Raw genomic sequence first — 15,402 nt, 5'->3', positions numbered from 1 at the left:
TGACGGAAGTCAGGATAGGAGGCGGGAGCTGATGCAAAGGCCATGGAGGGGTGCTGTCTGCTGACTTGCTCCCCAGAGCTTGCTCAGCCTGTTTTTTTTCGTAGAACTCAGGACCACCTGCCCGGAGATAGCACCACCCACAATGGGCTGGGCCCTCCCCCATCAATCACTAATTAAGAAAATGCCATACAGGCTTGTCTACAGCCTGATTCTTATGGAGGCATTTTCTCAACTGAGGTTCTCATCTTTCAGATGACCTCAGCTGTGTCAGTTGACATAAAACTAACTGGTACCCTAGGAGAATGGAGAAGCTTCCTGCTCTGGTTTCTATGTGAACTGGTCCCACAAGCTAATGTTTTGAATACCTGCTTCCCAACTGGTGGAGCTGGAAGGGGCCAGGCCTCTGGGGTGGAAACAGGTGACAAACAGGGGTGGGCCTCTGGAGGCTACGGCAGTCACTGCTTCCTGCTCCACCAGGATGTGAACAGCTGTGCTCCGCCCACAGGCTCCTACTCCTATGCTGCCCTCTGCTCCAATGTGTGAGTGAGGCAAAGCAAGAATAGACTGCAGACTGAGCCCACGAGTCAAGCAATCCTTCCTCCCTTACGCTGTCTCTGCCGGGCTCTGGTCAGAGGAAAATCCTGTTTCTGCAGATGGAGAGGCAAAGACTAAGCACGGCCCCTGGGGCCTCAACCCACACCTCCTGTGTCTCAGTCGGGGCTACTCAACCCACACCTCCTGTGTCTCAGTCGGGGCTACTCAACCCACACCTCCTGTGTCTCGGTTGGGGCTACTCTTGCTGTAATGAAACGCCACAGCCAAACCAACGTGGGCTGGAAAGAGTTCATTTGCCTTACACCTCGACATCACAGTTCATCATCAGATTAAGTCAGGGCAGGAACTCCACCAGGGCAGGAACCTGAAGGTAGGAGCGGACGCAGAAGCACCGTGGAGGGGTGCTGCTTACTGGCTTGCTTGCTCAGGCCGCTTTCTTATAGAACCCATGACCACCCACCATGGGCTGGGCTCTCCCCCATCAACCACTAATTAAGAAAATGCCCTCCAGCCTGATCTTATGGAGGCATTTTCTCAACTGAGGTTCGCTCCTTCAGATAAGTCTAGATTATGTCAAGTTGACGGAAAAGTAGCCACACAGCCTCATCCTGAGAGAGCTTGGTCTGCCTCACTCACTGCAAGGTCACCTACCCATGTTCTGGGTAGAATACAGGAAGATAGACCCGCAGCAGGCTCTGCATCCATCCGGGGGAGGGCTTTACCAACGACCACCCCCTACCACCTGCTCAGCCTAGGACGGAGACTACATGCCCTCCCCAGCCCCTGTCCCTCTGTCCCTGCCAGGCGAAAGGGGCACTCGGCCAAGAAACAGTTGATCAGAGAATTAACAAATGCCTGCACCTCTGGTGCCCACGACAGCAAAAAGATCCAAGAAGACACTGGTATTTATTTATCTCACGTTTTCTTTCAGATCTAGCGATGTGACAATAACACATGTCACTGTCGGCCCAGGCCCTGCTGGCAGGCAACACCTTGAAAACTATGCCGAGGTTCAGAAAATAAACAGCAGCCACTCTGATTCCAGTGATAAGACGCTGGTGTAAGGCGAGCCTCCTGGGATCCATAATCTAGAATCGTCAAGGGATTGGAATTGTCTGTCTTTTTGATAAAAGATGTCAGCTCCCCTTTTGGGTCTGAAACAGAAAGAAGCCTTCTGATTCTGACACCGCTTGTGTGTCATCAAGTCTGTCGAAAGAATCGTTCTTACGGTAAAAGTACTTCCTGTGTCCATCAATGTCCTTAAATTTTTTTTATCAGAAGAAAACTCAGTCAAATCAGAGCATAGGAAATACACAATCCAGAGCCCTTGTTCTGCCTGGAGAGGCTGCTCTGTGAAGACGTAAGTTTCTGGATTGCTACTTGATTCCAAAGGCCTTCAAAAACCACTCCACAATTGGCAACTATTATTTCTTTAAAAGACCCAGGACTAATAAGCCTCGAGAAAAATAGTTCTGCTGTTCGCGGTCTGTGGTTGCTGCATGGTTTGTTTTGCCTTGAAAAGTGCCGCAATTTCTTTTTTCTTCCTCAGCTGAAACTCAGCAAGGGAAAAAATAGCTCAATTAGGGATCATCAGCAGACTGCCTCACATAAGAAAGCCTGAAGAAATAAATATTTACTGAATGATCGTGTGAGTGACTGAATATTAAATAGCCACCAAGAGCCAAGGCAGATGATTCGATCCGAATGAAAAAGCCGCGTGACAGCAGAGACCCCTGACTCAGGTGTGTTGGGTTCCCACCCGGCTGGCCTCCAGGACACCAGGAGAGGTCTTCATTCACCCCATTCACACGATAAGCATGCATGGTGCGGTCAGTCTGGTCTGGGCTCCCCAGCGTGTGCTGAGGTGGCAGAGCAGGAAGCCACAGCCTCTTGTCACCTATTCAGTGGGAGAGAAGGAGAAGACAGAATCTGAGGACACAAACTCACCTCTGACTGAATACGAATAAAAGCCCCCCCTTTCCCGCCCCCCAGACCCATGGTTTGGATCACTGGTCCCCAGCTTATGGCACTGTTATTGGGGGAGGCTGTGAAAACTTCAAAAGGTGAGATCAGGCTGGAAGAAATACTAAGTGTGTAGGGGGTATATTATCTGTGGCAGCTTCCTGCCTCAGTATCTACTTCCTGTTTGGTTATGAAGTAAAGAACTGTCCTGTACCATATGTTCTCCCCACCATGACAACAGGCCCAAGCACACAGAATCAAGTGCCATGGAGAGGTGTCCCCAAGAGCCACAAACCCCAGGGTTTTGCATGGGAAATTCCCCCCAAACAATGTAAGCTAGTTCTATTGTCCTTGGCTAGTTCTATTGTCCTATTGCTGAAGACCACACACTTTGGACACAAGACTTGGAGGCATCAAGCTGGAACTAACATGGGAGACTCCTCCCTGAGGATTAGCTACCTGAGGGTTAGCCCTCATAGTATCCCAAACTGCCGAGGGAGAAAGTCAAACAGTCCTGTGCAGCTCTATCTGTGAATCACAATGACTGGCCTGGCAAGCTAGCTCCAATGGTATAAAAGTGATACCTTCCTCTCCGGTTAACTAATAGCTGTCCAATTGGACTTAAGGTCCGATCAATAGAAGGGGACCTATGTTTGGTAGTGCAAACATAGCCAAATAACCATAAGTAAAGCAGTCATAGACCCTAGAGGAGAAGCTACTACTTCTCTTTCCCAAACCAATGTAATTTCTAACTGCATTCTAAATACTTACCCTTATACCTACAGATAGCTGTAGCTCTCACCCATCATCAATGAAGCTTCTTTTTGCAGCAGATGGAGGCTATTACAGAGGTCTATAAGTGGCCAAACTGTGGAGAATGAGTTACAGCAGGGAGCCCAGCTCCAGTTGAAGCAACTGCAACGCACCGGGGAACACCGCGGGAAAGGGGGCGGAAAGACTGTGAAAGCCAGAGGACCAGGACACCTGCTGTTAGACGGTGTCTTCTGGGCATGACAGACAAGTTGTACCAATGAAGCCTCACAAGTATGCTTACGTCAAGAAAACTTGCATAATGACAACATCAGCTGACATGTCAATGTGCATGGAGGACATTTCACAAGATCCCAATCAGTGGCTGAAAGCGCGGGGGGGTCTTCTCCAGGGACCAGCTCCCTGATAGGTAATCCAAGCCCAAGTAGTCAGTCCTAAACAGATGTTAAGTATGACAACACTAAATGGACTCAGTAGGCTAAATATTTATACATAATTATTATGTATTACGTAATTAAAGAAGAGGTAGGCCACGAACTAGAGGAGGAGGATGTGGGCCATGGAAGGAGTTGGCGCATGGAGAAGTGATGTAACTACAGTACTTATGTATGAAATTTTAAGAAAAATGAAAATTTGGATTTAAAAGGAAGGGGACAGAGGTGACAGCGGGTACTGTATGTAGCTCAGAGGAGGGTGTTTGACTTGAGTTCAGTCCTCAGTACTGATGAAATAAACAAGCCAAATCAAAATGAAAACAAAAGACTTGTCTGGCAGAAGGCAGCCTGCTTCCCAGGCCCTGTATTTCTGGGAGTTGGCCTGCCCAAAGCAAGCCAACACTACAGACGTTCAACGTCTGCACGGTCACTCTGCCTCACACTGTAAAGGGAATTTGTCATCATGGGTGAAAGTAGATGACGGTCTCCAATCTATCTGGACTCATTTCCGGCAGCTGCTAACCTACATTAGGCCAGCATCCATCCATCTTGATGAGAAGCGATTGTATCAATTCAACCCGTGCGGGCATCCTACGCCATTTATTTATCTTAACAAGTTCATCAGCGCACACATGTTCTGGTGCGTCACCACCATGCTGTTTTTCTTTCGACGTCTGTGCTAATTGTATAAATATGCCCAGAGGTTTGCTGGGACTCCTAACGCAGCCTACCATTAGTGGCCTGCATAGGGTGTGTGCTGTGCTGTAGCTATTTCAAAGCAGGGCATGTTTCTCTTGAGGCTGGCAGTCTCCGGCCCCATGATATCCTGGTCCCATTTGGACGTGGAGATTGTTGAATCACCCCCGAAATCTAGAGATAGGAGAAAGGATTCTGTTTTCTCCAGAAAACGCCAAGTTTTATCCCCAAGCCCTTCTCTCCTGGGATTACGCTGTAGAGCAAATGGGCAAGCTCAGGGCTTAGTGCTTCTGCCAGGCTGTGCTCTGGCCAGTCAGCGGTGATTGATGGCAAGGTGGCGGGAGGCTGCTGGACTGGGGCCAGTCCCCGGGAACTGATGATAAATCTGGGGCCCATATCACAGGTGGTGGAGGAGAGGAGGGTGAACTGAAACCGATGTGACCAAGTTTTGTTCTGAAAGCATTAGTCTGGGGGATTTCCTGCTTTATTCTGCAGGCCTCTTCTCAGGTTTAAGCCCCCGGTCTCCTCGCATTCATGTCCATATCTCAACCTATAAGGGTCATTTTCATAAAAGAGGTGCCTTAGCCAAAAGACAGAGTGTTTTCGAAGGCTACAAATGTCTGTCCCTGATTGGCCCCACTTTTTACACGTTTTGTTTCAAGTTCTTGACATCTCCCCTTTATGTCATGGGTATACATGAGCAAACAAATAAGTAAGTAAATAAATGTGATAGTCCACTGTTTCTCTCATGGAACAAAAACAGACAGAGGAAGGACTCTTAATTTGGAGCTGGGATGGTGGGTTGAGAGAGCATGGAGCACCAGGGCTAGAGCGCCAAGGTCTGGGGCAGGAGCCTGAGAGCTCAGGCCACCGTCTTCAGCTCTCCTGACTCACCCCTCCCACCCCACCCAGACCCACTCAAGCCGCTGATCCACCTGTTGGCACAGCTGTGAAGCATCCTGATGTCACGTTCGTTCCTAATGTGTTTCCAGGGCTCGAGTTACGGGCTGTGCTGGGACCCTGCTGCACACCGGGAACAGCCACCTTCCACAAAGCCTTTGTGTCGCTGGTGGATTCGCATTTCCCGCGCTGACCACGAGACTCCTGGTCTAGTGCCAGGCTCCTAAGTCACCAGTCTCGCTAGTATATTCCAAAAGCCAGTGAGAAGTCCTCGGGCCCATGCCAACCCCCTCTCGCATGGCACCCACCCCACAAAGCACTTAGGATTATAACTTTATGCATACAGGAGACTGTCACCAGTATGTGAAGTATGTCACAGACCACACAGACCCCAGGTTTGTCCCAAAGGCCCCTTTTCATGAAACCTGTCATAATAGCATCCTGTAGCCACCCGCATCTGGCCCTAGTTCACTCCCTCAGGTCTCTCACGGACAAATGTATGTATAGCTAGATTTTTGCCAAGATGGTAGCACATGACTATGATCTAATCATTTGCAGGTTGAGGCAAGAGGAGGACAAATTACAGTCCCCCTGGCTACATAGTGAGTTCAAATCCTACTTGGGCCATATAACCAGATCCTTTCTCCGATGCCTTCTCCACCTTAGATTTGTATTTGAAAGGGGTGATGGACAATAATTAGCGTTTGAAATGACAATAATGGCATGAAGCTATCTTTCAAATCAGTGTATTTCCATGCAAAAGTTAAAACCATTTACCCCCTTTAGAAGGTAATTAAAATCCCAGTGATGTGAGGCAGGCAAAGGAGACCACACGGTGTACTGGTTGAGAGCATAACCCTGAACCCAAATCCTAGCTTTGGCTCTTACCAGCTGGGGTGGTGTAGCATAGAATACACTACACGGGGCTGAGCATCATGACTGGGGCACACCAGACCACTGGGATCCCCATCCCTTCTGGAACAATGGTTCCAAAAGCTGGGTCATATCTTGTTTCCCTAGTGAAAACTGCCTGCTCCCAAGCTGAGCCCCGCTGAGCTGTCTCCACTCAGTTTCTACAGCTTCTTCCGCTGCTGTCTGTCACTCTATGACCTGTACCCCAGCCACCTCCTTGGTTCATGCTTCTAAGCTTTTGCTTATGCTGTGCCCTCTGCCAAATGGTGCCTTTCTCTCTTCAGGCAAACCCCGATGTTTACAGGCTGGTCTGACTCAGTCCTCACTGGGTGCTATCACACATGTTTGTGATCCAGGCATTCTGTTGCCTGAGAGAGAAGAATCACGAGTTCAAAGCCAGCCAGGGCTATGTACCAAGACTGTCTGAAAACCAGTCAGTTTCCCACAAAAACATCTGAAGTGCTTGGACTCTTCAGGCAGGATGAGGGCTCTGAGACAGGACCTCACCAAGAGGTTTCCACAGAAACATTCAAAAAAGCTAAAACACTCTTCAATAAAGTCTGCATCCCTCCCCCTTGATTAATTAACAAAAGCTCATGCTAATAAACCAGAAGGGCTTAATTTACACCTTTATTTTGAAAAATTGAAGTCAAGTTGTTCCAGAACCCAGTTGTCTGGTGTTTGCACCATCTAAACTAGCAAGTACGTGCTTGCTCTGGACACTGAAAGAGAACAATATGCTCTTGGCTGATAACCCTGCAAAATTACATGTGAGCGCAACACAGTGCCGTTCCTGGCATGCTCCGGTAAACAGCGGGCTGGTGAGAGGCTCACACAGACTGAGCTCTGCTCTCTTCCTTGAGAAACTTTCAGTGCCTTGGTGGCCATTTTCGGTGGCCAGTGCCAGTTTTCTGCTCCTTTGTTTGCCAATCGCCCCACCTTGACCCGGCAGTTGCTTTGAACCCGGCTTTAAGGACCATTCCAAGATATTCAACCTCACTTGCAGTGGCGCCCTAAACCCCTGCATTTTCCGCAGAACCAGTGATTTCCACTTACAACTCACTTGAGCTCTGTTCCTGTGTTGTGAGGTGTTTGCATGGGATGCCTGTGTAGAGCTTGACTCTGGGCACCGAGCGCAAAGAGTGAATGGCCAGCATCTGCCACCCCCTCCCATAGCTCTGCCCACTGGCAGCACTGTAAGTGGACATTGTTATTTTGGGGTAATGCCTGAAGTGTACCCGCAGCACTCTGCATTCCCCTTTCCGCTTATGTCTCCGAGCCCATCTTCTCCCCACCCTGATTCCATGGCACAAACGGCAGCACATACCCTTTCCCCTTTTCCCATTTCTGTTTCAAACCTTAAGGGTGAAATGAGGGCTCCCATTGCCAACAACAGGAGTAGTGACTATATTCTTACTATCATACTAAGTCTTATCAAGGGACTTACCACAGGGACAAGAGTCTGAGACCAAGTGGTGGCCCTCACGGGACAGACCCTCAACTACGGATCACTCTCAGCTGCCTGAGTCCAAGTGAGCCATGAAGGAAGACACAGGGGGCGTGACTTCTGGCCCGAATGCTGGTACCCAGCTCCTTTTCTCGTTATTCAGTCCACGATCCCAGACACAAGCATGGTACCATCCGCATTCACAGTGAGTCTGCTCTCCTCAAACCTCTCTAGAAATCCCCTCAAAGACACCTAGGACTGTGTCTCATAGTTGACTCCAAGTCTGTTGGAACTGACGATAAAACTAGCCATTGCATAATCATTAGTCATGACTGAGAGTCTACGCCAACACAAGGGGACCAGGGACCTGAATTAAATCCTGCAGGTGATAGCTACCCCAGTAGGTGATGGCTACTCCAACACTGTATGCTACTTAATTCTTTCTTGCTGGGCTATTCCCACTGCCTATTACACAATGCCGTCAGTGGCATCCTTGTGGACTGGCCTTGGTTCATGTTCAAGTATTTCCTGGGGAGATGGCTGGAGATAGAATTACTGGACCAATTTCACTTTTAATTTTAGAATTCTTGCCAGATTTTCCCAATCAAATTTCTCTTCCCTGGAGCAGGAAAGGAATAGGAAAATGACTGGGATAAGGGATGAGGCTCAGGGGTGGAGTAATTGCCTGGCGTGTCCGAGGCCCATTGCAGTCCTTTATACTAATGAAAAGACAGTTTCTTCCCACTATTAAACATTAAAAGCAGCGGCACTCTGACGGGTAAACCCGTTGTTTTGTCGCATTTCCTTGGTAGTTAATGAATCTGAACTGTTATTTTCTTTCTTTTGATTGTGTGTGTGTGTGTGTGTGTGTGTGTGTGTGTGTGTGTGTGTGTTGCTTGAGGCTGAGCCTGTCCCTCATGCAAAAAACAAACAAACAAAAACAAAAAACAAAAAAACCCCAGACCACTCTCTCCCACTGTCAGGTCATCTGAGGCACAGGGATAGGCTCTGTGCTTCTTTCTACAGCTTCTTCAGGATTTGTGTCATGCGCTGCCCCTTCTGATCACTATAAACCGTTGGTGATGCTGTGATCTGTTTGGTTGTACTTTGACGCTCTGGGGTGGAATTCTAATAAGAGCACTGGCATTGGTCCTGACATCTAGTCTTTTGGTTCCAACAAAGTTATAACTTCCCCAGTATTTCAGTCAGGGCAGGATTCTTGAGGAAGCGTGTAGGCTGGCTGGTGGGAGCAGGTAGGACCCTCCTGGAAAGGGAGGACATTCTAATGGGGAGGTCAGAGACACAACAGTGCGGGCTCCTCCCTTGGCCCTAGCCACCTCTTTCTGGTTACAGATCTCATTACAGAATGAGCTCTTAGGCTGACAGCCCAACTCATCAGGGCTGGGCTCCCAGGGACCCAGTGCACCTCAGAGAACTGGCACCCGCCCCGAGAGAGGGCACAACTGTGAAAGAAGCTAATGTTACAGGTAACTCTGGCAATTAAGAACCATGTTCAATTAAATGGATTTGTATCTCATTACTTGGGAGGCCCAGACGTCTGGGGTAGGTTCCCAGTGGAATTAAGCACTGAGGACTCCCAGTTCCTAGTCCAAGCTCTCCATGGTGCTTCCCATCCAAAAAAAAAAAATCTTCTCCTGGCCCAGGAGCTCCCAGCAAGACACACATGCCTTGCATCTTCCCAGCAAGCCATACCTCTGCCTCCAGCTTGGCAAACCACACAATGGGGATAGGAACCTTGAATCCTACAGAATCCTTGTCTACAGGAAAGGAAACTACGTCTGACAGCTGGAAGCCTGACTCATGCAGTTAATGCAAAGCCACACTCTCACTTACAGCAGTAAGCTTTGTTAGCTAGTTTTGTCTTGTCTGTGTTATTTCCCAAAAAACTTTCCTCTCGTGGGGAGACCTGGGAAATCACGGCGCTGGCGTGCACACTGAGCTTCTTTTCTTAGGTGTCTGTGTATGGTGTGAAAACAGCCTGTGCCACAACACACCACTCAAGGGTCATCTCAGAGACTGCCAGGATTCCACATTGAGCCTCGCCTAGGAAACAACCAGGCTGGTTTCAGGGAGGTCAGCTCTCTGGGACGTGAGGGATAGATAAATTTCCCAGTCCTCTCGACATTGACTCCTTCTCTTTTCCCTTTTCCTCATTCTCCCCATTTTTCACTTGCTCCCTCCCTCCCTCCCTCCCTCCCTCGTTTCTTACCTTCTCTCCCTCCCTCCCTTCTGCTCATTCCTTCTTTCCTTTCTGTTTTGTTGGTTTGGGTTCTGAGACAGAGTCTTGCTATATAGCCCAGGCCAGCATCAAATGTTTGAGCCTCCTGCCTATGCTCATGTCTCCCAATCGTTAGAGGGCCAGGCTTGAGCACTCCCTAGCTTCTGGCCTTGCCACAGTTGAGCTTAGGTGTCTGTCTATACACTGGTGCCGGCCGCCTTCCTATAGAGCTGCTTTCTGGGTGACTAGAGATGGCGGCCCTGGGTAGATCTCTGATTATTGGGGGCTGGGTACAAGAAGCGTGAAAGCAGGCCACTCCCTATAAGAGGGCAGGAAAGTGTGCTGGGCACTACTCTGCATGTGTGTAGTCTCTTCTTACCATAGATACGTCCTAGCCACCTGCTTCCAGCCCATTGCCTTGATCTCCCCACCATGATGGGCTCTACCCTGATATGTGGGCTGAAATAAACCCTTTCCACCTTAAGTTGCTTTTGTTTCAGTTTTTTATTCATTTAATCATCACAGCAACAGGAAAAGAAACTAAGACATCCAGAAATCATCAACACAGCTTAGGATGGGTCATTGTCAGCCCCTCCACCGGCACAGAGCGAAGCATGTCATTACTGGTCATTGCTCAGGGCATCTTTCCCAGATGAAAGGGGCAAAGCCAATCCAAACAGTTTAGATGAAAAGGAGGGATGAGCCCCGAGGCTTCATTGCCTGAGAGAAGCCCAAGGCAGGAAAACAATCTTTCTTATGGAAGGCCTGAAGGGGAACCAGAAAGCTATCTAGGGGTGGAGTAGTCCTCGATCCCTCCTGCATGGGGGGGTCTCTGTTCATCTCCCACTGCTCCCCACTCTGCAAGCCAGGATCAACTGCCATCATGTCTATGGGGCAAACGACTCCTCCAACTCTACAAAGTAACATCTAAGGTACCCACAAACTCCTTCATGTCTGCCTCATCTCAAACCTATTCTGTAGGGGACACATGTCTCCCAGCCCAGCTTGAATCAAGGTCCCTACCAGGGTGGCAGGGGCATCCATGGCCAATAGCTCTTCTGGAGGCCTTTGTCCTATGTATGGAGATGCAGATACTGCAGAAAGTCCCAAGGAGATGAAGCCAGACAGCCACCCGTTCAGGCTATTCAGTCCCTCTGAAGCAGGCAAGAAATATTAGAGGGTGGTCGGAAAGCACGCTACTTTCTGGCTGGGTCTACCATAGGAGGAGGAGGGCAGACCACTGTGGCACAGCTGTTGTTATAAATGTTGCCACAGTCTCTCAACCAGAGTGTGACATTTACTCACCGGCTACCCTGGGGTCTTGGTCACAAACACACACCGAGGACCAGCTTACATCAAGTCCTGGGGCTTCAGGCCCATGGTGAGGCCTGGACTCAACATATTTCCTAAAGGAGCAAGGGACCCCTTGTGTGCACCCCTTCTCCACGGGCTGCTGGATGGAAGGCAGCGACAGACGAGCGGACCCTGGCTTTGCAGTCTATGATCCAGGGAGGAGATGGCATCTCCCAGCCAGTGGCTCAGCCTGGGCAGTGGCTGGGTCTCCAAGCCAAGAGATGCTTCAGCCAACATACCAGCAGCCCAGACGCTGAGCAGATGACGCCGCCCTGCTGCCATCTCGCTCAGGGAGCCTGCCAAGTCCCCAGGTCCAGCCAGTGCTGACATTTAAAGCAACGTGTGTGTCAACCATATTAAACCATACGCCAAGCTGTGGGTTATTAAGTGCAGGGCAAATTGACCACAGCAATTAAACTGAGATTAGAGAGACAACCAGAGTCCCCGGATGGGAAAGCTGCAACCTACAGAACCAGACAGTGTGAGCACTACATCCCCCAGCTGGAGGAGCACAGACCTCAAAGGAGACTCACCTAGTCCTCCGGCCCCCCAGCACTCCCCTTACATGAGTTTGATAACCTGGCGTGCTCAGCTTGTATCTGACACTGGGGATTTTTGGAGGCAGGGAGAGCCAGGAGATACGTCCTCAGGGAAGAAGTTCTGCTGGGGCAGAGTGCTCCCTTCATCCCCACAACACCTTCTTGGTGTGGATCATTCATGGACCTGTGGGTGGGGGAAAGACACTCGGGAGAGTTCTAGAAACAGAGCTCGCTTGATCTCATTCCACCAATGTCAGGTGCTACTAGTTACCTGAGCAGCTCAGGGCAGCAACGGGAGAGTTCCAGGTGGGGCTAACCTTACATAACACCACTGGCCGTAACACTAGGGTAGAGGATGGCACCCTGGAACTGGGGGTGCCGCCCCTTACCTCAGAAAGAGTACGCACTCCCCTTTGAGTCGCTGCCTCCAGCCTATCTGGGCCACGAGGCCGCGGTTGTACTGTTGACTTGCCCCGGACCTTCAAGATATCTTGGTGTGAGGGTAAGAGAAAGGGTGTTTAGGAGAGGCTCTGACTAGGACAGAATTGCTTTTTTCCTCCCAAAATGTCCCCAGGCCTCACAGCTGGCCTGGCTAGGTAGCTCATTGTCCCAGGAGCTGCAGGAGTCTGAATATAGTGACGGAGGACTCAGGATTGAGGAGGTAACCTGTATGTGTTCAGGTCCTGGTCCTGGTCCTGTCTCTTGCTCTTTAGTGATGGAGGACACAGGATTGAGGAGGTAACCTATGTTCAGGTCCTGGTCCTGTCTCTTGCTCTTTAGTGATGGAGAACACAGGATTGAGGAGGTAACCTGTGTTCAGGTCCTGGTCCTGTCTCTTGCTCTTTAGTGATGGAGGACACAGGATTGAGGAGGTAACCTGTGTTCAGGTCCTGGTCCTGTCTCTTGCTCATTGGATGGTTTTGATTATATGATGGCCTTTGCCTGGCCCCGGCTTCCTCTCCTGTGGAATGATGCATCCTAACTAAGTTCTCCATCAGAGCCAATGGTTCAAGCAGGCAAGGACTTAGCCAGAGAAGAGGTATTTCCTTGGGCAGGATTGGTAGTATCCAGCATGGAGGGATAAGGATGCTGGCTTTATTCACTCCAGTGGATCCCCAGGAAATTCACTGTTTCCAGCACCAAGTCTCAGCTGTCCATCCACCTTCGGGCTGTCCCCTGCATGAACTCTCCTCTAACAGTACTGCTCCCAGCTGGACTGTGGTCTCCCACTCCTTTCCCAGAGCCCCTCAGTCACATTCACCAAGGTAAGAGACCAGAGAACTTCTTGGCTTTTAACTTTTATAAAGTGATGTGCCGACATCCTTGCCCTGGATGAAGGCTCTGTGATTGGAGGATCTGAGCCCCTTGCGTTCCGGTTGCCTGCGGAATATGCCCTGCTGTAGACACCATTAAAGAGCCTAAGTTACTGTCAATACTTTGAAGAGAAGCCCCTGGGAAGCAACCTTCTCTCAGTAGGGGTTTCCTGTGATCACAGCGTGTCCACAACTGAACCCCTTTATCTCATCACAAGAGTTGGTTAAAGAAGCGGTTTCTGCTTGTGCCTCCTGCAAGGCCAAACTTTCTCCTGGGATCCAGTCCAAAGTATCCCAGTGCTGGATGAGCCACATGGCTCACAGACCTCAGCTTTTGGCTCAGTCCTAACCAAACTTGCTGTATCACCCGCTCTCCTGTCCTCTGCCCCTTGAAGTAGAGGTGGGGAGTGGTGGGGAAGCCATCTTGTTTCCTGAAACATTTAGCCTTATAAGTTGCCAGAAAAATCCTCTGGTTAGAGCCAATCTGAACAAATGGTGCTGTACTACTGAGACTCAGAAATGTCTCAAGATGGGAGACACGTAGGACCCGGAGCACCAGGTCCATCTGTAAGCGGACCTCTGAGATCCAAGATACCACGAACCAAGTTTAGGAGTATTTATTTTTTTCATTATGAGCAGTCAGAAAAGATGAGAAGTCTCAGCCCTAAACTGAATAAGTTCCAAGCTGTAGTGCCTTGACTGAATTGTAAGGGATACAGATTTGGTCCTCAGGAAAGGCACTGGGATCCTCAGGATTCTCAGGTACCTACCCCAACCACATTCAAAAGCACGCCAGGCTCTCCCTGAACTCTGGATTCACATTCCCCTGTCTCGTCGCACCCCGCGGGACCTTGCTCTCAGCTAGCTAGCACTCTGGAAAGTCCCTGACAAGCTTCAGCATGATCAATGGGTATAATGTGCTTGCAGGTAAATGATGAAGACACCTTCATCCAAGTCTCATGGGCAGAATCATAGACGCCAGCATGGGACTGGACCACTGACGGTCCATTGAGTGCTTCTGAAGGTGCCCTTCTTGGCTACAGTCCAGCCAAAGTGGGACATTGAACATGCTTCATTTGTTGCCTATGTCCCTGGTTTCCTTTAGGGGATTGAAAATAGCCTCTTGGGCCTCTTTAACCCAAAAGTTTATTCCTTGGGTCTAAATTCCTTAGCCTAATATTCATAATGAGACCCTGAACTCAGCTTAAGATCCATCATTCTCCTTGCAAAACTGGAAAGGCCATGCCGCCTCTGAGCACAGTAGCTGCTTCTCTAAGTGGGTCCCTGCAAGCACAACCACAGTCCAATACTCCACACCCACGAGACAGGTGATGATGCAACGGGGCTCAGATGGCATGGACTGGAAAACTAGGCTCAGAGAGGGCTAGTGACTTGACTGAGGTCACACAGTCAGTAAGTGGCCTCTGAACCCCACCCTCAGACATCACTATGTTCCCACTGGCTCCTGAGACCTTAGACCCATTCTCCCCCCATCTCTCTCCTAAGGACCCAACTCACCGTCCTTCGGATTCGCTATCTGCTCAGGAAGCTGAGAGAAAGCCCAGCACAGACAGAAGGATCCAGAGTGAGCAAGCAAACAGTCCTTCCTCTTCCACAAAAATAAAAATCAAGAGAGCCAGAGACTCTTTATCTGACCCCCAAAATAAACTTCCTTTCTTCTGGGCTGGGCAATAGATGCCAAGTTCTGCTTCAGGTCATTAAAAACCCAAACCAAACCAAACACTCCTAAAGCCTTCAACCCCTTAGTGATTCCGTTTGTAATGAAAACATGGACTTCCCCTCTTCTCTGGTCAGGGGAATTGCTGTGGTCGGATACAATGTTTTCACAGTCAGCTAATTAGCCCCTTCAAGGAGGGCTGATGATCTAACTTCCTGCCCTTGGCTTGGCCTGAGAGCTCCTGGCTTGGCCCTGAGGGCTGAAGTGAGTAGGACCAGGGTTTCAGAGGTGAGGAACACAGGGAGAGAGCCTGGTAGATCTCTACACCCCCACACAGGCCCGGTACACCTGCCTCTGCCAGCAGGTCCTGTCTACACACGTGATTTTTCCTTCCCAAGGCTGTCTCCTCCATTTCTAAACTGGGGCAAAGGGAGCAGGGGGGCAAGGGGGGGTGCTAATGGTGCTTTAAGAAAGTATTCCGAATGATGCATGGAGTCTGCTCAGGCAATGCCTTTTCTCGACTCTTCCCTCCTCTTCCTTCCTTTCTTAGACACCCCAGAACTGAGGAACCGTTATTCCGGCACATCCCCCAGCCACAGCATT

At 49.8% G+C, this 15,402-nt stretch overlaps 1 long non-coding RNA gene across 1 annotated transcript; it reads right to left on the bottom strand.

The window, feature by feature from the left end:
- Nucleotides 1-1,442: 1,442 nt before the first annotated feature.
- LOC110342659 lies at nucleotides 1,443-14,910 on the bottom strand. Its single transcript, XR_002384798.2, has 2 exons — nucleotides 14,640-14,910; nucleotides 1,443-2,452 (listed from the first exon to the last, which is right to left on the bottom strand). It is a non-coding gene; the product is annotated as an uncharacterized LOC110342659 (long non-coding RNA).
- Between the last annotated feature and the right edge of the window lie 492 nt (nucleotides 14,911-15,402).

Source organism: Mesocricetus auratus, unplaced genomic scaffold (genome assembly GCF_017639785.1).
Source record: "Mesocricetus auratus isolate SY011 unplaced genomic scaffold, BCM_Maur_2.0 Super-Scaffold_100045, whole genome shotgun sequence".
Lineage (NCBI taxonomy): Eukaryota > Metazoa > Chordata > Mammalia > Rodentia > Cricetidae > Mesocricetus > Mesocricetus auratus.
Note: the sequence above shows the minus strand (reverse complement) of the source record. Positions and strands in the feature narration are given on the sequence as shown.